Source organism: Ceratotherium simum, chromosome 6 (genome assembly GCF_057802395.1).
Source record: "Ceratotherium simum simum isolate JZ-2026a chromosome 6, ASM5780239v1, whole genome shotgun sequence".
NCBI lineage: Eukaryota > Metazoa > Chordata > Mammalia > Perissodactyla > Rhinocerotidae > Ceratotherium > Ceratotherium simum.
In genome coordinates, this window is record NC_141905.1 from 44,751,197 (window position 1) to 44,766,175 (window position 14,979).

General features: G+C 33.1%; 1 protein-coding gene across 7 annotated transcripts in view; it reads left to right on the top strand.

Moving 5' to 3' along the window:
- The window catches only part of PCDH15 (protocadherin related 15), a 1,681,754-nt gene that overhangs the window by 863,389 nt on the left and 803,386 nt on the right, over positions 1-14,979 (top strand). The gene's annotated exons all lie outside the window — the stretch shown is intronic.

Sequence of the window (14,979 nt, forward strand, 5' to 3'; positions counted from 1 at the left end):
AACGAGCAAAATCTGTAAAGAAATGAATATGTTTAATCAAAGTTCAATAACATATGTTTTGATTAGATATACTTTATCTTGGCAGTTTAACACACATATATTTATATATCATGTACACAAATAAACACATACAGAGAGATCTTAGAAAAATGTTCTCAACCCATCAAGTATGTGATACCCTCAAGAATTAAAATTATACCGAAATTCGGAAGTTTACAGGTTACTAGAAAATGATTGTCTAATTTGTTTTTAAGAAACTAAAATAACAATAATTGATCCATTTCAATTTGCAGTAGTATTTTACTTCTATACAAAACTTTAAATAAAACTTTCCTTATCAGACTAAATATTTTCATTCTCTTATTAGTTTTTTGTTTATTCTATAAACAAACCATTATTGCCAGACTCTTACCTCCTCTGTAATTACTTTTGCTTAAGAAAGCTTCATTCAGAATGAGATTACAAGAAAATTATAGACATCAGCCACACTTAAAGTTGTTTAATATGACAGTTAGAATAGCTTTCTCTCTGCATGTATTACTTGACTGGTGGAAGATAGTGCATGATACAATTTTAGTTCTAACTCAAAGTATTAAAATTAGTCTATTTCTCATGTGTTTTCAAGAAAAGTGATTTTTTAGAGGCTAATCTCTCTACACAGTATTTCCCATTTTAATTAACAGTGCTTCATGAAACAGTATGTTTTGCTAGTGCTTTTGTTTGTCTAAATCCTCTTTTGGTAAGCCTCATGAGATACAAATGATTTTTTTCTCTTGAATACAGTAATCTCCAAGAAAAATTCCTTAGATTATACTAACAAATTCCACTATATCTTATATTTATTATCTATTATATATTTTAAAATTCACATTTATAACAAAAGTGGTATGTAAATATTTCTAGAATTCCATCTATATCATCAGGACTTCATTGTTCTATTCCATCTTATATTGATACTATTTCCTTCATATTTAGATATTATCTTACTTTTAAAAAGTAGTATTTTCTCCAAATATAATACTACATAAGCCTTCTCCTTTCATCTTTATGATCACCTACAAGACAACCTTCAAGGTGGTTTTGATAACAGTCTGAAACTCATTTAGAAAGATTTCCTTTTAATCCAATTTATTGAAAAATAGAAAAAACCTGCAGAAAACAAGTCTTATGATTGCAATCATTTACTTATTTTTCATTCTTTTTTTTTTGTTTAGTGAGGGGAGGAGCAATATGCATAACCTTAGGATCAGACACAGGCTCTCGGAAGTTGAAATGCCAATCTTAATGATGCTCACTAAAAGATAAGCAGCAAACACCAAAAACTGGTTTAAAAGATTGTCTAGAACCGTCCATGAACCTTAAAAAGAATAGAAAAAGCATAAGTAAATGTATCAATATGAATTTAACCTGGAATTTTGTATGATTTTTAAAATTGCTCACATGATTACAAAATTGTAGCGTAAATCAATACTTGAGACAAAAATAAAATCTGTGCTGATGATGACTGTGCCCTAAAGGCATACTTACTTTGGTAAGGTAGATGTGCATCCAAGAAAACTTTGTGAATATATATATATGTATTATACATGTGTATTACTTTTTAAGGTAACTACATGGCATTTCTTAAAATTCCTTTTGAGAAGATTCTGACAATAGCAGTACTAAAGTTTTCACCTGGGAGACTCTGGGCAACCTGGCACAGCATCTTTATAGCTGTTGCGTATATTACCGAGATAGATACTTTTCCAGGCAGGAAGACACTAAACTGTTATAATTCTCAAAGAATGTGACTATGAAAAGAGGTTTGGTGGGACATAATAATAGTACCATGGTCCGAAATATACAGAGAGAGCTGTGATTATGTAACTGGCAGTCCATGACAGACTCTAAAACCTGAGGTTTCAGACTAGACTGCACAAGCAGTTATAGTTTCTTTGGCCAACACCATATGTTAAAAATAGCTTAAACAATTTATTATTGCATAATTCACATTAAAGTCTAGATGTTCTGCTTTATCTAAAAAATTTGAAGATAAGACAAAGACATGGATTTGTACTTCCACAAAGAAGCTAGTACCAGTTTAAATTCAGCAAAGTCTCTAGCTCCCCATTTTCTCTCTGCCAGCCTCACTTATTTGCAATATCTTCCTGAAACTTATCATTTTATTCATTTGTGATCCTTTCTTTAAACAACTATGGTTACTTTCACTTAATAATACATGCAACCTAATACACACATACACATACATACACACACATCTTCTCTCCCCAGTTTCTCTCTTCTACAACTTAATGCTCATTTTCATCCCACCACAATTATATCTAATTATTTTTTAATCTTCATACACCCACTGTTTACAAGCTACCAGTAAAATATGCTTTTGAAATGCATGATAGATTGGTAGACATGGACAGAGGTATGGAATTTGTTTCTTCTTCTATGCTTCCTTTCACTCTACCGTAATCATTATTAAAATTGCAACTCCAAAATCATCCATAATGTCTGATTTCATCTTTGCCCATGGGCATTGCATTAATAAGTTTCTAGTCTTAAGACTTCTACTTCCTTTCATCCACAAAAATTCCTGATTCTGATTTATTCACCCATCTCTGAAACTGGAAAGTGGGAGGAAAAAAAGTTTCTAGCTATTAATTTGCATGAAAGTTAGTACTCTTGAATGATACTTTTTCTAAGAGGAATAGCTTGATGAATCATGTAAAATAGGAGACTTTTCATAGTTTTGAAAGTTATATTGCATGCTTTATAAGTAGTAATTAAAAACTTGAAACTTTGAACTTCTGCAATAATTCTGAGGGGAAAAGCACTACTTTATAAAGTGATTGTTGATTAATTGGACAAGAATGATAAGTAGAAAAGAAAGCTATAATTTACATTTCCGTGCACACTTTGTTCAAGCCTTTGTTTTTGTTTTCTGAAAATTCTTCTTAAAGAAAGTTCTTTTCACTTTCCATCACCTTTGCCATTTCAATAAAAATATTAAAAGAGTATTATGTGACTTTTGTTCATTTTTTTTAGTGATTTTTCTATGAGGACTCATTAAAAATAGGCATTAATACAAGTTACACAAAGCTCTGCTAATATCAGTGTACTCAGACATGGGGAGGAGGAATTTATTTTATTCCTCAAAGCATAACGTATATGAGTAAAAGAAAATTTGCCCCTTAAACATAAAGAATCTAATATTTGTACTAAGTTACCATGGTTAGGGCAGAATTTTACAATTATAATCCTAACTATCTCTTATAAGGAATGCTCTAAGGTCAACTAATGTTCTTTTTTGTTTATCTCTCCCGCAAATATTAAGCAACTCTGCTAAATGTATTTAAACAGAGCATAGAACTGAAATGATTACAACATTCCATAGCACTTTGCCTGTAATTCATCTTTTACCCCTCTAATCTATTCTACATATTTCTACAAAGTGAATCTACATATCATCCTCTTCATGTATCTTCTTTTTTAAACATGTCAATAGGTCACTATTACTAAAAAAACAAAACAAAAAAAACCAAAAACAAAAAAAAAACACCTCACTTGCCTAGATTTTCTGGTGCCATATGATTTGTTTAATAAGTGTTCTTTCAAACTTGTCACCTGCTAGTCCACTATGTAGGTAGACTCTATCTCTAGGTAATCTGTTTTTTTTTTTGGTGAGGAGATAAGCCCTGTGCTAACATCTGCCAATCCTCCTCTTTTTTTTTTTTTTTTTTTGCTGAGGAAGACTGGCCCTAGGCTAACATCCGTGCCTGTCTTCCTCCACTTTATATAGGACCCCGCCACAGCATGGCTTGCCAAGCAGTGTGTCGGTGCGCGCCCGGGATCCGAACGGGCAAACCCTGGGCCACCGCAGCGGAGTGCGAGCACCCAACCGCTTGCACCACCAGGCCTGCCCAGTAATCTGTTTTTAAAATCCTTTTTACTCTATTTTTTTAACCTTATTTCTCCTACTTGAGTGATTTTTCCCCCTTCCTTTTTCCCATGTAGATCTTTTTCAGACTTCGATGTCCTGTGGAAGTTCCATGACATTCATGAAATAATTTTTGACTCTTCAGTTGTCAGTGACGCTCGCATCCACACTACTGTTGGAGAACCATCTTTACTCTTTTCCTATACTACATACTATTGTTTATTATGTTTTGACTTGTATATATTTTATTCTCCAACCTAGTAATTCTTAGACAGTTGTCAATTTTTTAAAAATCTGCCACAGTGCCTTGATGACCGTTAAAGAATTTACAATGTATTGATTGATTGAAAATACAGTATTATTTCCTCTTTACAGTCTTTTCATAGCCATAATTTAATTTGTATCCATTTTATCATCAACACAATAATTAAATATTCAAAACTTTACATTCTTAATTCAATGCTGTTAATTGCAAACATTCAAATAGCTAAGATATTTTAAATCTTACGTCTTTTTTCAGCTCTTTCAGCCACATATAAATTAGATATATTTTGATATAAAATTGTACTATAATTATTTTTCTCTAGTTTCTAGAGAAATTGCTGCTTACCAGAACTTCTATATGACAAAATAAAACTCAGAATTACATTAAAATATAGTCTCTTTAGGAAAGATCATAATGACCTGATGGATTTGCAGTGTAAATGAAGGGCTGACATGGTTCTCATATAATCAGTTCTTTTTCTAAATCAAATTACTCGTTTTCACACTTCTGCCAGTTGAGAAGATTGAGCACTTCCTTAATCATATAGATTTATAAGAGAAAAGGAAAAAGCTTAAAATAATTGCATCAAAACAAAGCTAAGAAATGTTTCTAAACTGCACTTCCTTATCTGTATGTTTTTCCCTATTAAACTATTATTTGAGTTACTATTTTTGAGATAATATTTCTGCAAATACCTCAGACTATAAATTTCACTTATAATTCCTTAGTATAAATAAGAAAAGCACAAAGTGAAATTAAACAGAACAATCTACTATTTTTTTTATTAATATTAGTAAAATATGTCTAATGATTTTAATAATAGTAATATCTATTATACTCAAAATATTCATCTTTAATAGCATCAAACATACAAATTTAGTCCTTAACAGAATTTTTCAATTTTAAAATTATGATAAATGAAGGAATTCCAATTCAGTTTGCTGAGGACCTGATCTAAAAAATCATGCAAAAACAATACAAAGTCATCCGTGGAGCATGTAGTTTCTGTACCTACATTGACATAGTATGCAACTTTATGATCCCTGGTTAGCATTCATATGATGTGAACTATAAACAAAGCCTAGGAAAGGTGCAACCTCTAAGTTCACTATGATAAGAAGAGGGACAATGGAAAATGAACTTAGTTTCATTATTCTACTTACACCTCACTTTGCAAATTATTTAAAATACACATTTTCTAATCCATTCACATTAAATAACAATTATAAATAAATTTTATAAAGTATATATTGAAGCTACATAGTAAACAAATATTTTATTAATTAAAATCCTATTTTTCAATCAGTGTTTACTCTAGCATCTGTTATATACATTTTAATATTCAAGTAAATATTATAAGTGATGTTTCCTATTATCACCAACTATATGTAATAAAAATGGCATGCTTTATTAATTGACTTTCCATGGTTTTAATGCATACAGGTTTAGAAGAACAAATAAAAATTTAAAAACTATCATTTGACATGGCATTAAACACATAATTATTTCTTAAAATTAGAACTGTTATGAATCTTTCATCTTAAATCTGTCACTTAATTAAAAGACTGTTATTTAAAACCATATTTCCTACCAAGCCTTAGTAATGGCAAAAACAAGTAAAATAATAAGACTGAATTCTAGGACAAATTTTTTCAATTAAGGAAACAGAAAGGAAAAATAAAGAGATTTATCAGGAAAAATGAATTTTGTGTATAATTAATCATAAATAAAATAATTAAAATCTCATCATTTTAGTGTTTAAATTACATTTCTTTTAAAACTACAATTTATAATATAGAATGCAATTTCTAAATATTAAGAATTATTTTAATTTTGTAATTTCCAATTTTATTTTAGTACATAGTTACTTAGTAAACAAATTTTCAATTTTACTTATCTAAATAAAATATTAGTTCTTTGTGTTTTTTTTTTTTTTTGGTGAGGAAGATCAGCCCTGAGCTAGCATCCATGCCAATCCTTCTCTTTTTGCTGAGGAAGACTGGCTCTGGGCTAACATCTGTGCCCATCTTCCTCCACTGTATGTGGGATGCTGCCATGGCATGGCCGGACGAGCGGTGCATCAGTGCATGCCCGGGATCCGAACCCAGGCTGCCAGCAGCGAAGCACGTGCAGTTAACCACTACGCCCCGGGGCTGGCCCCTAGTTCTTTGTTTTTCAAAAACAAATTGGATGCTCATTCAAGTTTCCATAGTCTAAAACATAACAGTAATTTGCATGTATTATTTGTCTAACTTTTTATTTATGGTGGATAGCAGTCCTTGTAACTCTAGCACTAGGGAACATCTTTGTGCTTCCTACTTTTATTTATACCTATAAATTGATTCATGCTATCATTACTATAATTGTTATTGTGCTAGTAATATAAATACAATTAAAATATATTTTACTCTAAAATATTGGCAGTTAAGGGAAAAATATTAAAAAATATGGTTATATCATTCTGGTTAGTTTGTTTTGTAAACAAACTTCTTAAAAGAACTGAATTCAAGACCCAAGAAAATAGAATAAGGAAGTTAGAATCAATTATTTTTGACCTTTTATTCTTTAGTATCTTTATCTTACAACTCCAGGAAAACATCATTTGTACATGAGACTTGCCTGAATACCTGACCAAAGGCAACACTTATAGAAATGCTTAGTTGTTGTACCACGGTGCCGAAGGTTGTGTTCCTCATACACTTTATTACATTAAAACTACAACCACTGGTCTGTGCAAGACCGCTCTCTTCTTTGTTGAATGTATATTTCCCACTTTGTGTTCAATACTTCTATTCCCATCCTCAATGCCATAAGTAACCATCATCTAAAGATTTAGAACAAACACTAAACTGATTGACATTTTACATACATACATTTTTCATCAGATCATGCCATGTATTAATTTTCTATTGCTAGATATGAATTAGCACAAACTTGGTGGCTTAAAACAACCCTCATTGATTATCTTACAGTTTCCATGGGTTGGGAGTCTGGCCACAACTTAGCTGGGTTTTCTGCTCAGTGACTTACGAGGCTGCAAATAAGTGCCTGCCTATCTGCATTCTCATCTATAGGATCGATTAGAGAAGAATCCCCTATAAAGCTCATTTAGATAGTTGGCAAAATTCATTTCCTTTTGGTTGTATGACTGAAGGCTGTTGTGTGGAGGCCGCCCTCAGGTACAAGAGGTTACCTGTAGTTCACTGGCGTATGTCCCTCTTCATAGGCAGTTTACAACATAAATATTTGCATCTTCAAGCTCGGATGGAAAATCTCTCTCTCTCCAATGTGCTAAGACTGAGTCTTATATAACTTAACTGAATCATGGGGATGGCATCTCAGTACCTTTACCAGATTCTATTAGATAGAAGCAAGATCCCACCTGCACTCTATGGGAGGGGATTATACAAAGGCATGATTCATCCTGGGCCACTTCAGAGTGTGACTCTCACACCCCGTTAGACTGAAAACTCCACATGGACTATTATTAATTCATTCATTAATTCATTCATTATTCATCCCTTCATTTTTTTCCTCACACCACTGTAGTCTCTGCATCTTATAAAGTGCACTGCCTGCAATCAGCACGCAATAAACATGCAGTGTATTTTATAATTGAATATTCTTTAGTGCTCCTATTATTTTTTTATCATTCAAGTTTTCATCTGTGAACTACAGCAGAACAAAATGGATTTTATGATCCTAATTTTAAAGCTAGTCTCACAAGTTTTCACTAGTTTACCATTTATATGGCGAAGAAGCGGCAGAGCTGGGAATGCACCATGAGTCTGTCTCATCCCAAAGTCAGGACTTTTTATTATAATACGTCAAAAAAGTCACGGGCATTTTCACACTTTCAACTTCAGTCTCCCTTGTGTGACTTAACACTTTGATTTTTGTTAATAGATTTACTCTAAGGGAAAAATAATTTATTTACTTATTTGTTTGTGTTTCTTGGGATGTTTAACTTTCATCAAACAATATTAGTCATCATCTGTTTCCTATGCCAAAGAACGATATTGCACAAAACTCTCCTTCAAGATTGCTTTTAAAATCATGCATGCACTTGCCTGAGCTTTAAAATACAATTTTAAATTTACTTGGTTATGTTTTTAAGTTAAACACCCCACAGATAAAAGCTCCAGCTTTTTCCATGTCAGAGTGCTCGCTCCTTTCAAATCAAGCGTTTTCCTGTTACTTTTATAAGGAATTGTGGGATATATCTTTATGTCTAAGACTAGCATCTAGATAATAGCTCAGAAAACATAGATTGAATGGAAATCTCTTAAAATTGGAAAATAAAATTCAATGCTTCCCTAATTTGGAATCATTTTACAAAGTACTTTAAAATGATATATTAAGCAAAAAATATGAAATATGGTGCTTGCTCAATAGCAAAGTCATTGTAAGGAAACTAAATTGATTTATTTCTGCAGTACAAGCAGAGTGACATGCACTAAATATTATACAATAAATTCTTATTGGGTACATGCATGTATAAACACTAAAAAGAGTATCCAATATGAAAGCAATAGTGGACATAGGTATTGAAATCCACTGTCTTTTTTAAATTTTGACTTATGCACATTTTATTAAACCAACTAATATGACTAGGTTACTATAACATATGGTTTATTCTTGTTATTGATTAAACTGAATATTGACTTTTTCTAGTAGGATATAATCTATAAATGTAAATTTAATAGGTTAACTATATTTGTCAGTAGTTTGTTTTCTTGATGAGGAGTATTTCCCAAACAGAAAACCAATGTCCTTTTATCCTTCATTGACAGTTTTGTGATTAAAACTACCACTTCAAAAAATAGTAGACCCCTACAGTCATGGTAAGTTACGGATTGAATTTTCCAAACGTCCACCAAAGTTTGTAGAAGAATGTCTAAACTTGGACTTTCCTTATGTGTATCATGTGATTTCAGGAAATGTATTATGAGTTAAACTAGTCTCATTTAATGTTTACAACTGTTGAGTATATATTTAAAATATTTAAAACTGAAGTGCAACACATTGTGTATAAATAATTGCAGTGATGGCAAGATTAGTTCTCATGGATTTCTTCTCTTCCTCATTTTGAAATTATTTTATCAACTTTCTTTGATTCTACCACATTGAGAATGTATGGCTATATATAGAGAGAAAATGTGTGTGTGTTTATATATATGTATATATACATAGAGAGAGAGAGTGCACAAATAAATATACATTTTAAAGTAGACAGCCAGTAAGTGGACACGTCAATAAGCTGTAAGCTCCAGTAAAGACTAGGTAAGCCTGATTCGTCTGGGCCAGGCTGGAGAGGTGCCTTAGATCTCACAGTGCCTGGTGAAAACATAGGTTACTTTACTGCCCTTACCTAGAATTAGCTACAGTCTGGCCATTTCTGTCCTTGAAGCAGAATTCAGCTCATGACTAAAAGAAAATATAAATGAGAGATAATATCTCTCATTTATAGTATATGTATTGTGTAAATTTAAATAAAATATAAATGTATTTCTTTACATAGATTTTATGTGTAAAAATGTAATATAAAGTTATATAAATATATTTTTTATATTACACATAAAATATAATATACTTTATATTATGTATAAGTATATTTCATTATATTTTCTATATTATATGAGTGTAATACATTTTATAAATACGATATATCTTATATTATATATAAATATGTAAGATAAAATTATCTATAAACATAAATATATTTTATAGATAGATATTTAATATAAAATTATATATAAATTATAATAAGAGAAAAAATATAAAGTGATCTAGAAAGAGAGAATACATCTAAAAGAATCTCTGAAATTTATTTTCTTGAAATTCATATTACAAAGAAAAAAAGAAAGAAAAGACGATTCATCAAGTTATGCATACGAGTGATAACTGTTCTGTGTAACGATGAAAACCTTCTTGATATCTCCCACCGTGCTGAGGTAGAGGAAAGTTTCCACCCAGTCAGTTAAGGACATTCATATTTGGTATAGGGAGATGTGGTGACTTGGGAAAGCCTCGTGTTTTCAATTTGATGGCTAAGGCTGCTTTGAAAGCAAGTCTGTTTTATTCTAGCAAGTGGATAGCATATATTTCTCGAAAGGAATACAGAGCAGTGACAAGTTTTATAGCTCTCTCTGGATGTTGTCAGAGATAGGAAGGACCAGAGTTTGACTGAACAGACTGTTGCAGGGCAGATGCACGAGTCCAGGGCCCGCTTCACGGAGAGATTCCGGCTTGCTTTCTGGCGCAGTGTTGATATGGGATTTCTCATCACAGCATTGGCAGTGGGCTCCAGACTTTGATGTACCAAGGAAATTCGTGGTTTTTCACATAGCAGTCCGGGACAGAGGCTAAAAACGTAGCTGACATTGTCAAAAACATCCTAGCAGCAAAACTGCTGTGATGTCAACTGTGGCTGCTTTTGCCCTGTGCCACCACAACCAGCCCGGACGCAGGGATCAGGGATAAACAAGCAGAGGACGGAGCTTTGTATATTGCCAGACTTTGAGTTTATAATACTTGAAAGTAAAAGGCAGTGAAAAGCCTTTATTCTCCTTCCAAGAGATGAGCAGCAACCTGGACACAGGGCAGTAGATAGCATTGAGGGTACTTTCAGCCAGGGTTGTTGGAATGGTTAGGCTTTCCTTGTAAAGTTCTCCTTTAAGTACGCTCTCAGAAAGCACACTGGTTTCTTCACATAATCTTACTTCATTTTTTGAATGACAGTTAAGTGTAAAGTGACAGTATAAAACTTTAAAAATGCAAACTGGTATTTTCACTTTACGTATTACCTGTTAACATGTTATGTAACTTGTTTATGTTTATTGTTTGAATGTAATGTAACATTCATGAGAGCAGAGATATGAGTGGGCTTTTTGCATTGCTATTTTCCAACTGCCTAGAAGAGTGAGTGGTACTTCAAAGACTCTCCAGGAATACTTGTTGAATAAATGAATTTCTGAGAACATGGGATGCCAGAGAAGTGAATATGAGCTTTATCTGGTAGGGGATAGAAATGATGCAGTATATTGCATCTTGAGTAATTGTGGTAAAATAGTCTTAAGCCTACAGAAAATCATTGTAAATTTCATGAAACTCAAACCACTTACATGTAAGATTATAGCATAATTGGGAAAGCTGTTTTCTTTCCCAATATTTTTGACAATAGAATACTATTTCCAAATCACTATTGTAAAACCATATCTTTATCAGCTATACCAGAGTGTTGAATATGCCAATTATCTCCTGTAAAGCAAGTACAATAAACTTATTTGTGGGTCAGCTACATTCCTTTTTAGATCTGGGCATGCTCTAGATTGCTAGAGCATAACATTATCGGCCAAGGAGATCTGGGGAGAAAATTGGTACTCAAAGAACATGGCAGAGTTTATTATAAAGGTACAACATCATGTTGGAGATGTTGTTTGAAATGCCTTTCATTTACCTACAATCATTTAACAAGATTTTGGGTTTCATCTCCTAGAAGAACTTTGCCTACAATTCTAGAGATTGTAAAACTAGTAATGAAAATGGTTTCTTGTCTAACATGTTTGATCTGTTCCAACTTATTTGAGGACAGAAGTGCCACTGTAAAGTAGATTGGCAGCTGAGTGGACAATAAGTGTATTAAACATGCTGGTCCTTAGTCTTCTGACTGGAGAAGCATAGCCTCTTTCCAGGAAGTATCTTCTCATTATACCTTTATTTAGAAACCAGAATTTTCTTATTAAGTCAGTATGTGCTCTATGTTTGGGGGTACAGGTTGACATGGTGAGTCATAACATTCTTTCAGGTTACTATAAATATTGAGCCCATTAAAATGCTTAAAATTGCTTTGGAAATAATGCAGACAAAAATTGAAGAGTGAAAAAAAAGTAGAAAATTTACTATCTTGCTCATTATTTCAAAACAAACAAGTGTAACACATTCTCCCAAATATTTTTATTACTCCAGGTGGTAAGTACTGTATCTATTCTAAATGAATTTTTATGCAAGTTTTTGTTGTAATGTTTTCAAAAGTATAAATATGATCCTCTAGTAAGATTGTACAGGATCACAGATCAAGAGGTTCTATTTCTGGAGATATAATAACAGCAGTGGCTTTAATGATTTTAAAATTATGGTCCATCAGGTTGTTTTCATCTTGAAAAATGTTAAATGAAACCAAATGGTTTGAATCGGAAGCAAAAAATATTAGCGTATTTGTGAGAGCATAGTACTAAAAATTAAGCTAGTAAGAGGGAAGTTGATAAATTAAGGACCCACAAACGAACACAACTTTGTCCTTTTGGCATTTGGTAAGATATTGCTTTTCCTCTAAGTTTTTTAAAATAAATATCCCTTAAGTGTTTTCTCTTTATTTTTTAATTTTAGTGCTATTTTCTGTTTCTTAAGGTTATCACTTTTCAAAAAAAAGAAATTGAAGTCATTATTTGCCTAAATCTTAGTAGGACTCTACCTCAGATTTGGGAGGAGGGACGCACTATCGCTCCCTTAGGGTACAGGGAAGCAATACAATGACCGTCTAGGCCTCCATATCCCTTGAAACTTTCTGAGCCACGTGTTCTCTTGGAAATTTCCTAATCCTTTTCTGTAATAGAATGAGCAGAGGTTTCAGACTTACAAACTGCACCACCTCTTCAGCCACTCACCAGTTTGTAACCTTTAGCCTGTGAGCCCGACCCTTCCTCCACAGAATGGGGACAATGAAACCTACCTTAGAGGCTATGCTAAAAACAGATTGAGAAAATATATGTTCAAGCACTTTGAAGACTGAACGGATTCTGAGTCAAAAATACTCATATTAAGCTTTATGGAGTGCTCACCCAGTTTGGGGTACTATTCTAAGCTTGTATTTATGGACATTTACTTATTTAACCCTCAAAACAAACTTATGAGGTAGATACTGTTTTATCTCCATGTTAATGATGAGGAAAGTGAGACAGAGGTGCTATTTAATTTGTTCAAGGTCATGTAACAGGTAAGTTGAAGAACTTGAATTTAAAAAGAAGCCACACTCTCATCTATTGCTCTGACAACTACTGGCATTGGCCAATTTTATTTTTCTTTTTCCTGAAAGTAAGCATGGATTGTTATGTTCTCTTGATATCTAATGATGGGCTCTTCTTTGGGCTATCTGTGCCTGGAAGTTACAAAAGAAGATGCTGAGTCCAGTTACGGAAAAAAAATGTGTGAGACCCAGGAAAAATAGGGCTTTTTTTTTAGATAAAGAAACGCAGGAAGAATAGATTCCATTTTAAAATATGTGTGATTTAGTGCAGTGACCTTTGAGATTTAGAGACTATGTATTCTGTGGGAGATCAAGATTTTGCTACCCTGAAATCTATCTCTTTACCTTAATTGTTTTCTCTGAGGGACATTTGACCTCCCCCACTAACTGCCTAAAGAATTTGATGTGGTGGCTCCTTCCTGGAACAGATCTTCTATCATGATGGCTGTAATGATAAAGTAAAATAGATGTTACAATGGGAGGGTCACGAAGCCCCTTTTATCAAAAATCTCTATCTCTCTCTGACCACATTATCTATAGATGACCCTGAAAAGAATTGTCTTCTTGTCCTCTGAAGTCCCAGACCACTACCCACCCCCAACACCTTCCTCGCCTTTAGCTACAATACTTAAGCAAGCAGCTTAGACAGAGGGACGAGTTGCTCATTTCTGAGTTTCTCCCATGTATACATGTTATTAAACTTGGTATTATTTTCTCCTGCTAACCTGTCTTGTTAATTATTTGGCCAGCCATAAGAACCTTAAGGGAAGGGGCAGAGGAGGATTCTCCCTCTTCCCCCAACAATTCCTTGAGTAAAGAAAAATTGAGCTTGCATTTTTAACATAATTTAAAAATAAATTACATATATTTGTATATGTTATTGTAAAATAAACTTTATAAAACACACAAGAAATAAAGCAGAAAGATGGATGAAATAAAATGCATGTAAAAGCAGAATTAAAATATTTCCTTTGTATGTTCTGATGAACCTTACCCACAAATAGTCTAGGAGAGAGAATCCTGGGCAGGAGTTGTAAACTGAAGTACCTCAGAGAATAATATGGCCTGCCAGAAGCATTTAGTCTATAAAGAGAATTGGACAATCATCTAAACACTGGGCAATCTCACATGGAAATTTAGATTTCTGCTATCTTCTGGAAAATCAGAGGACTTGTCTACACTGGTTTGCATTCCCATATGACAACCATTGACAGAAGTTGAGCATCAGCTCATCTCTTCAGCTAAACCCTACACTACAGGGTTTATCACAGCCTTTACCATCCCTATTGTCTCTTTAGGCTAATTCACTCTTTTGTCTTCTTGTCCCCTGTAGGCATTTGAGTTTGAAACCTATGAGTTAGAGAAACAGAGTTCCTGTCCCTGTCCTACCATGAGCTATAATCAGGGTCATTTTGAGCAATTCCGTGTGAATAATTTCTTCAATTTACAAAGAAACTGAGCACATCATTCTTCAATAAGACTTTCTGGTGTGCTCACTGGCCACTAATATCTCATTCGGTTTCTTCACTTACTGTGAGTTTGCAAAGAAAAACAAAGGAATTAAAATGAAATTAATTCAAATGCTTCAAGAGACAGATGTGGTAAAAATTGATGTTTTATCCTTACTCTTACTTAGCCTAGTTAAGTCAGTCTCTTTTCACTCTACCACAAAGGAATTAGCATTTCAATGATGGGTTTTCCTGCTTAATTGTGTAAGACAATGTCCATTGAAATTTTCACATAGGATACTAACTACTGGTT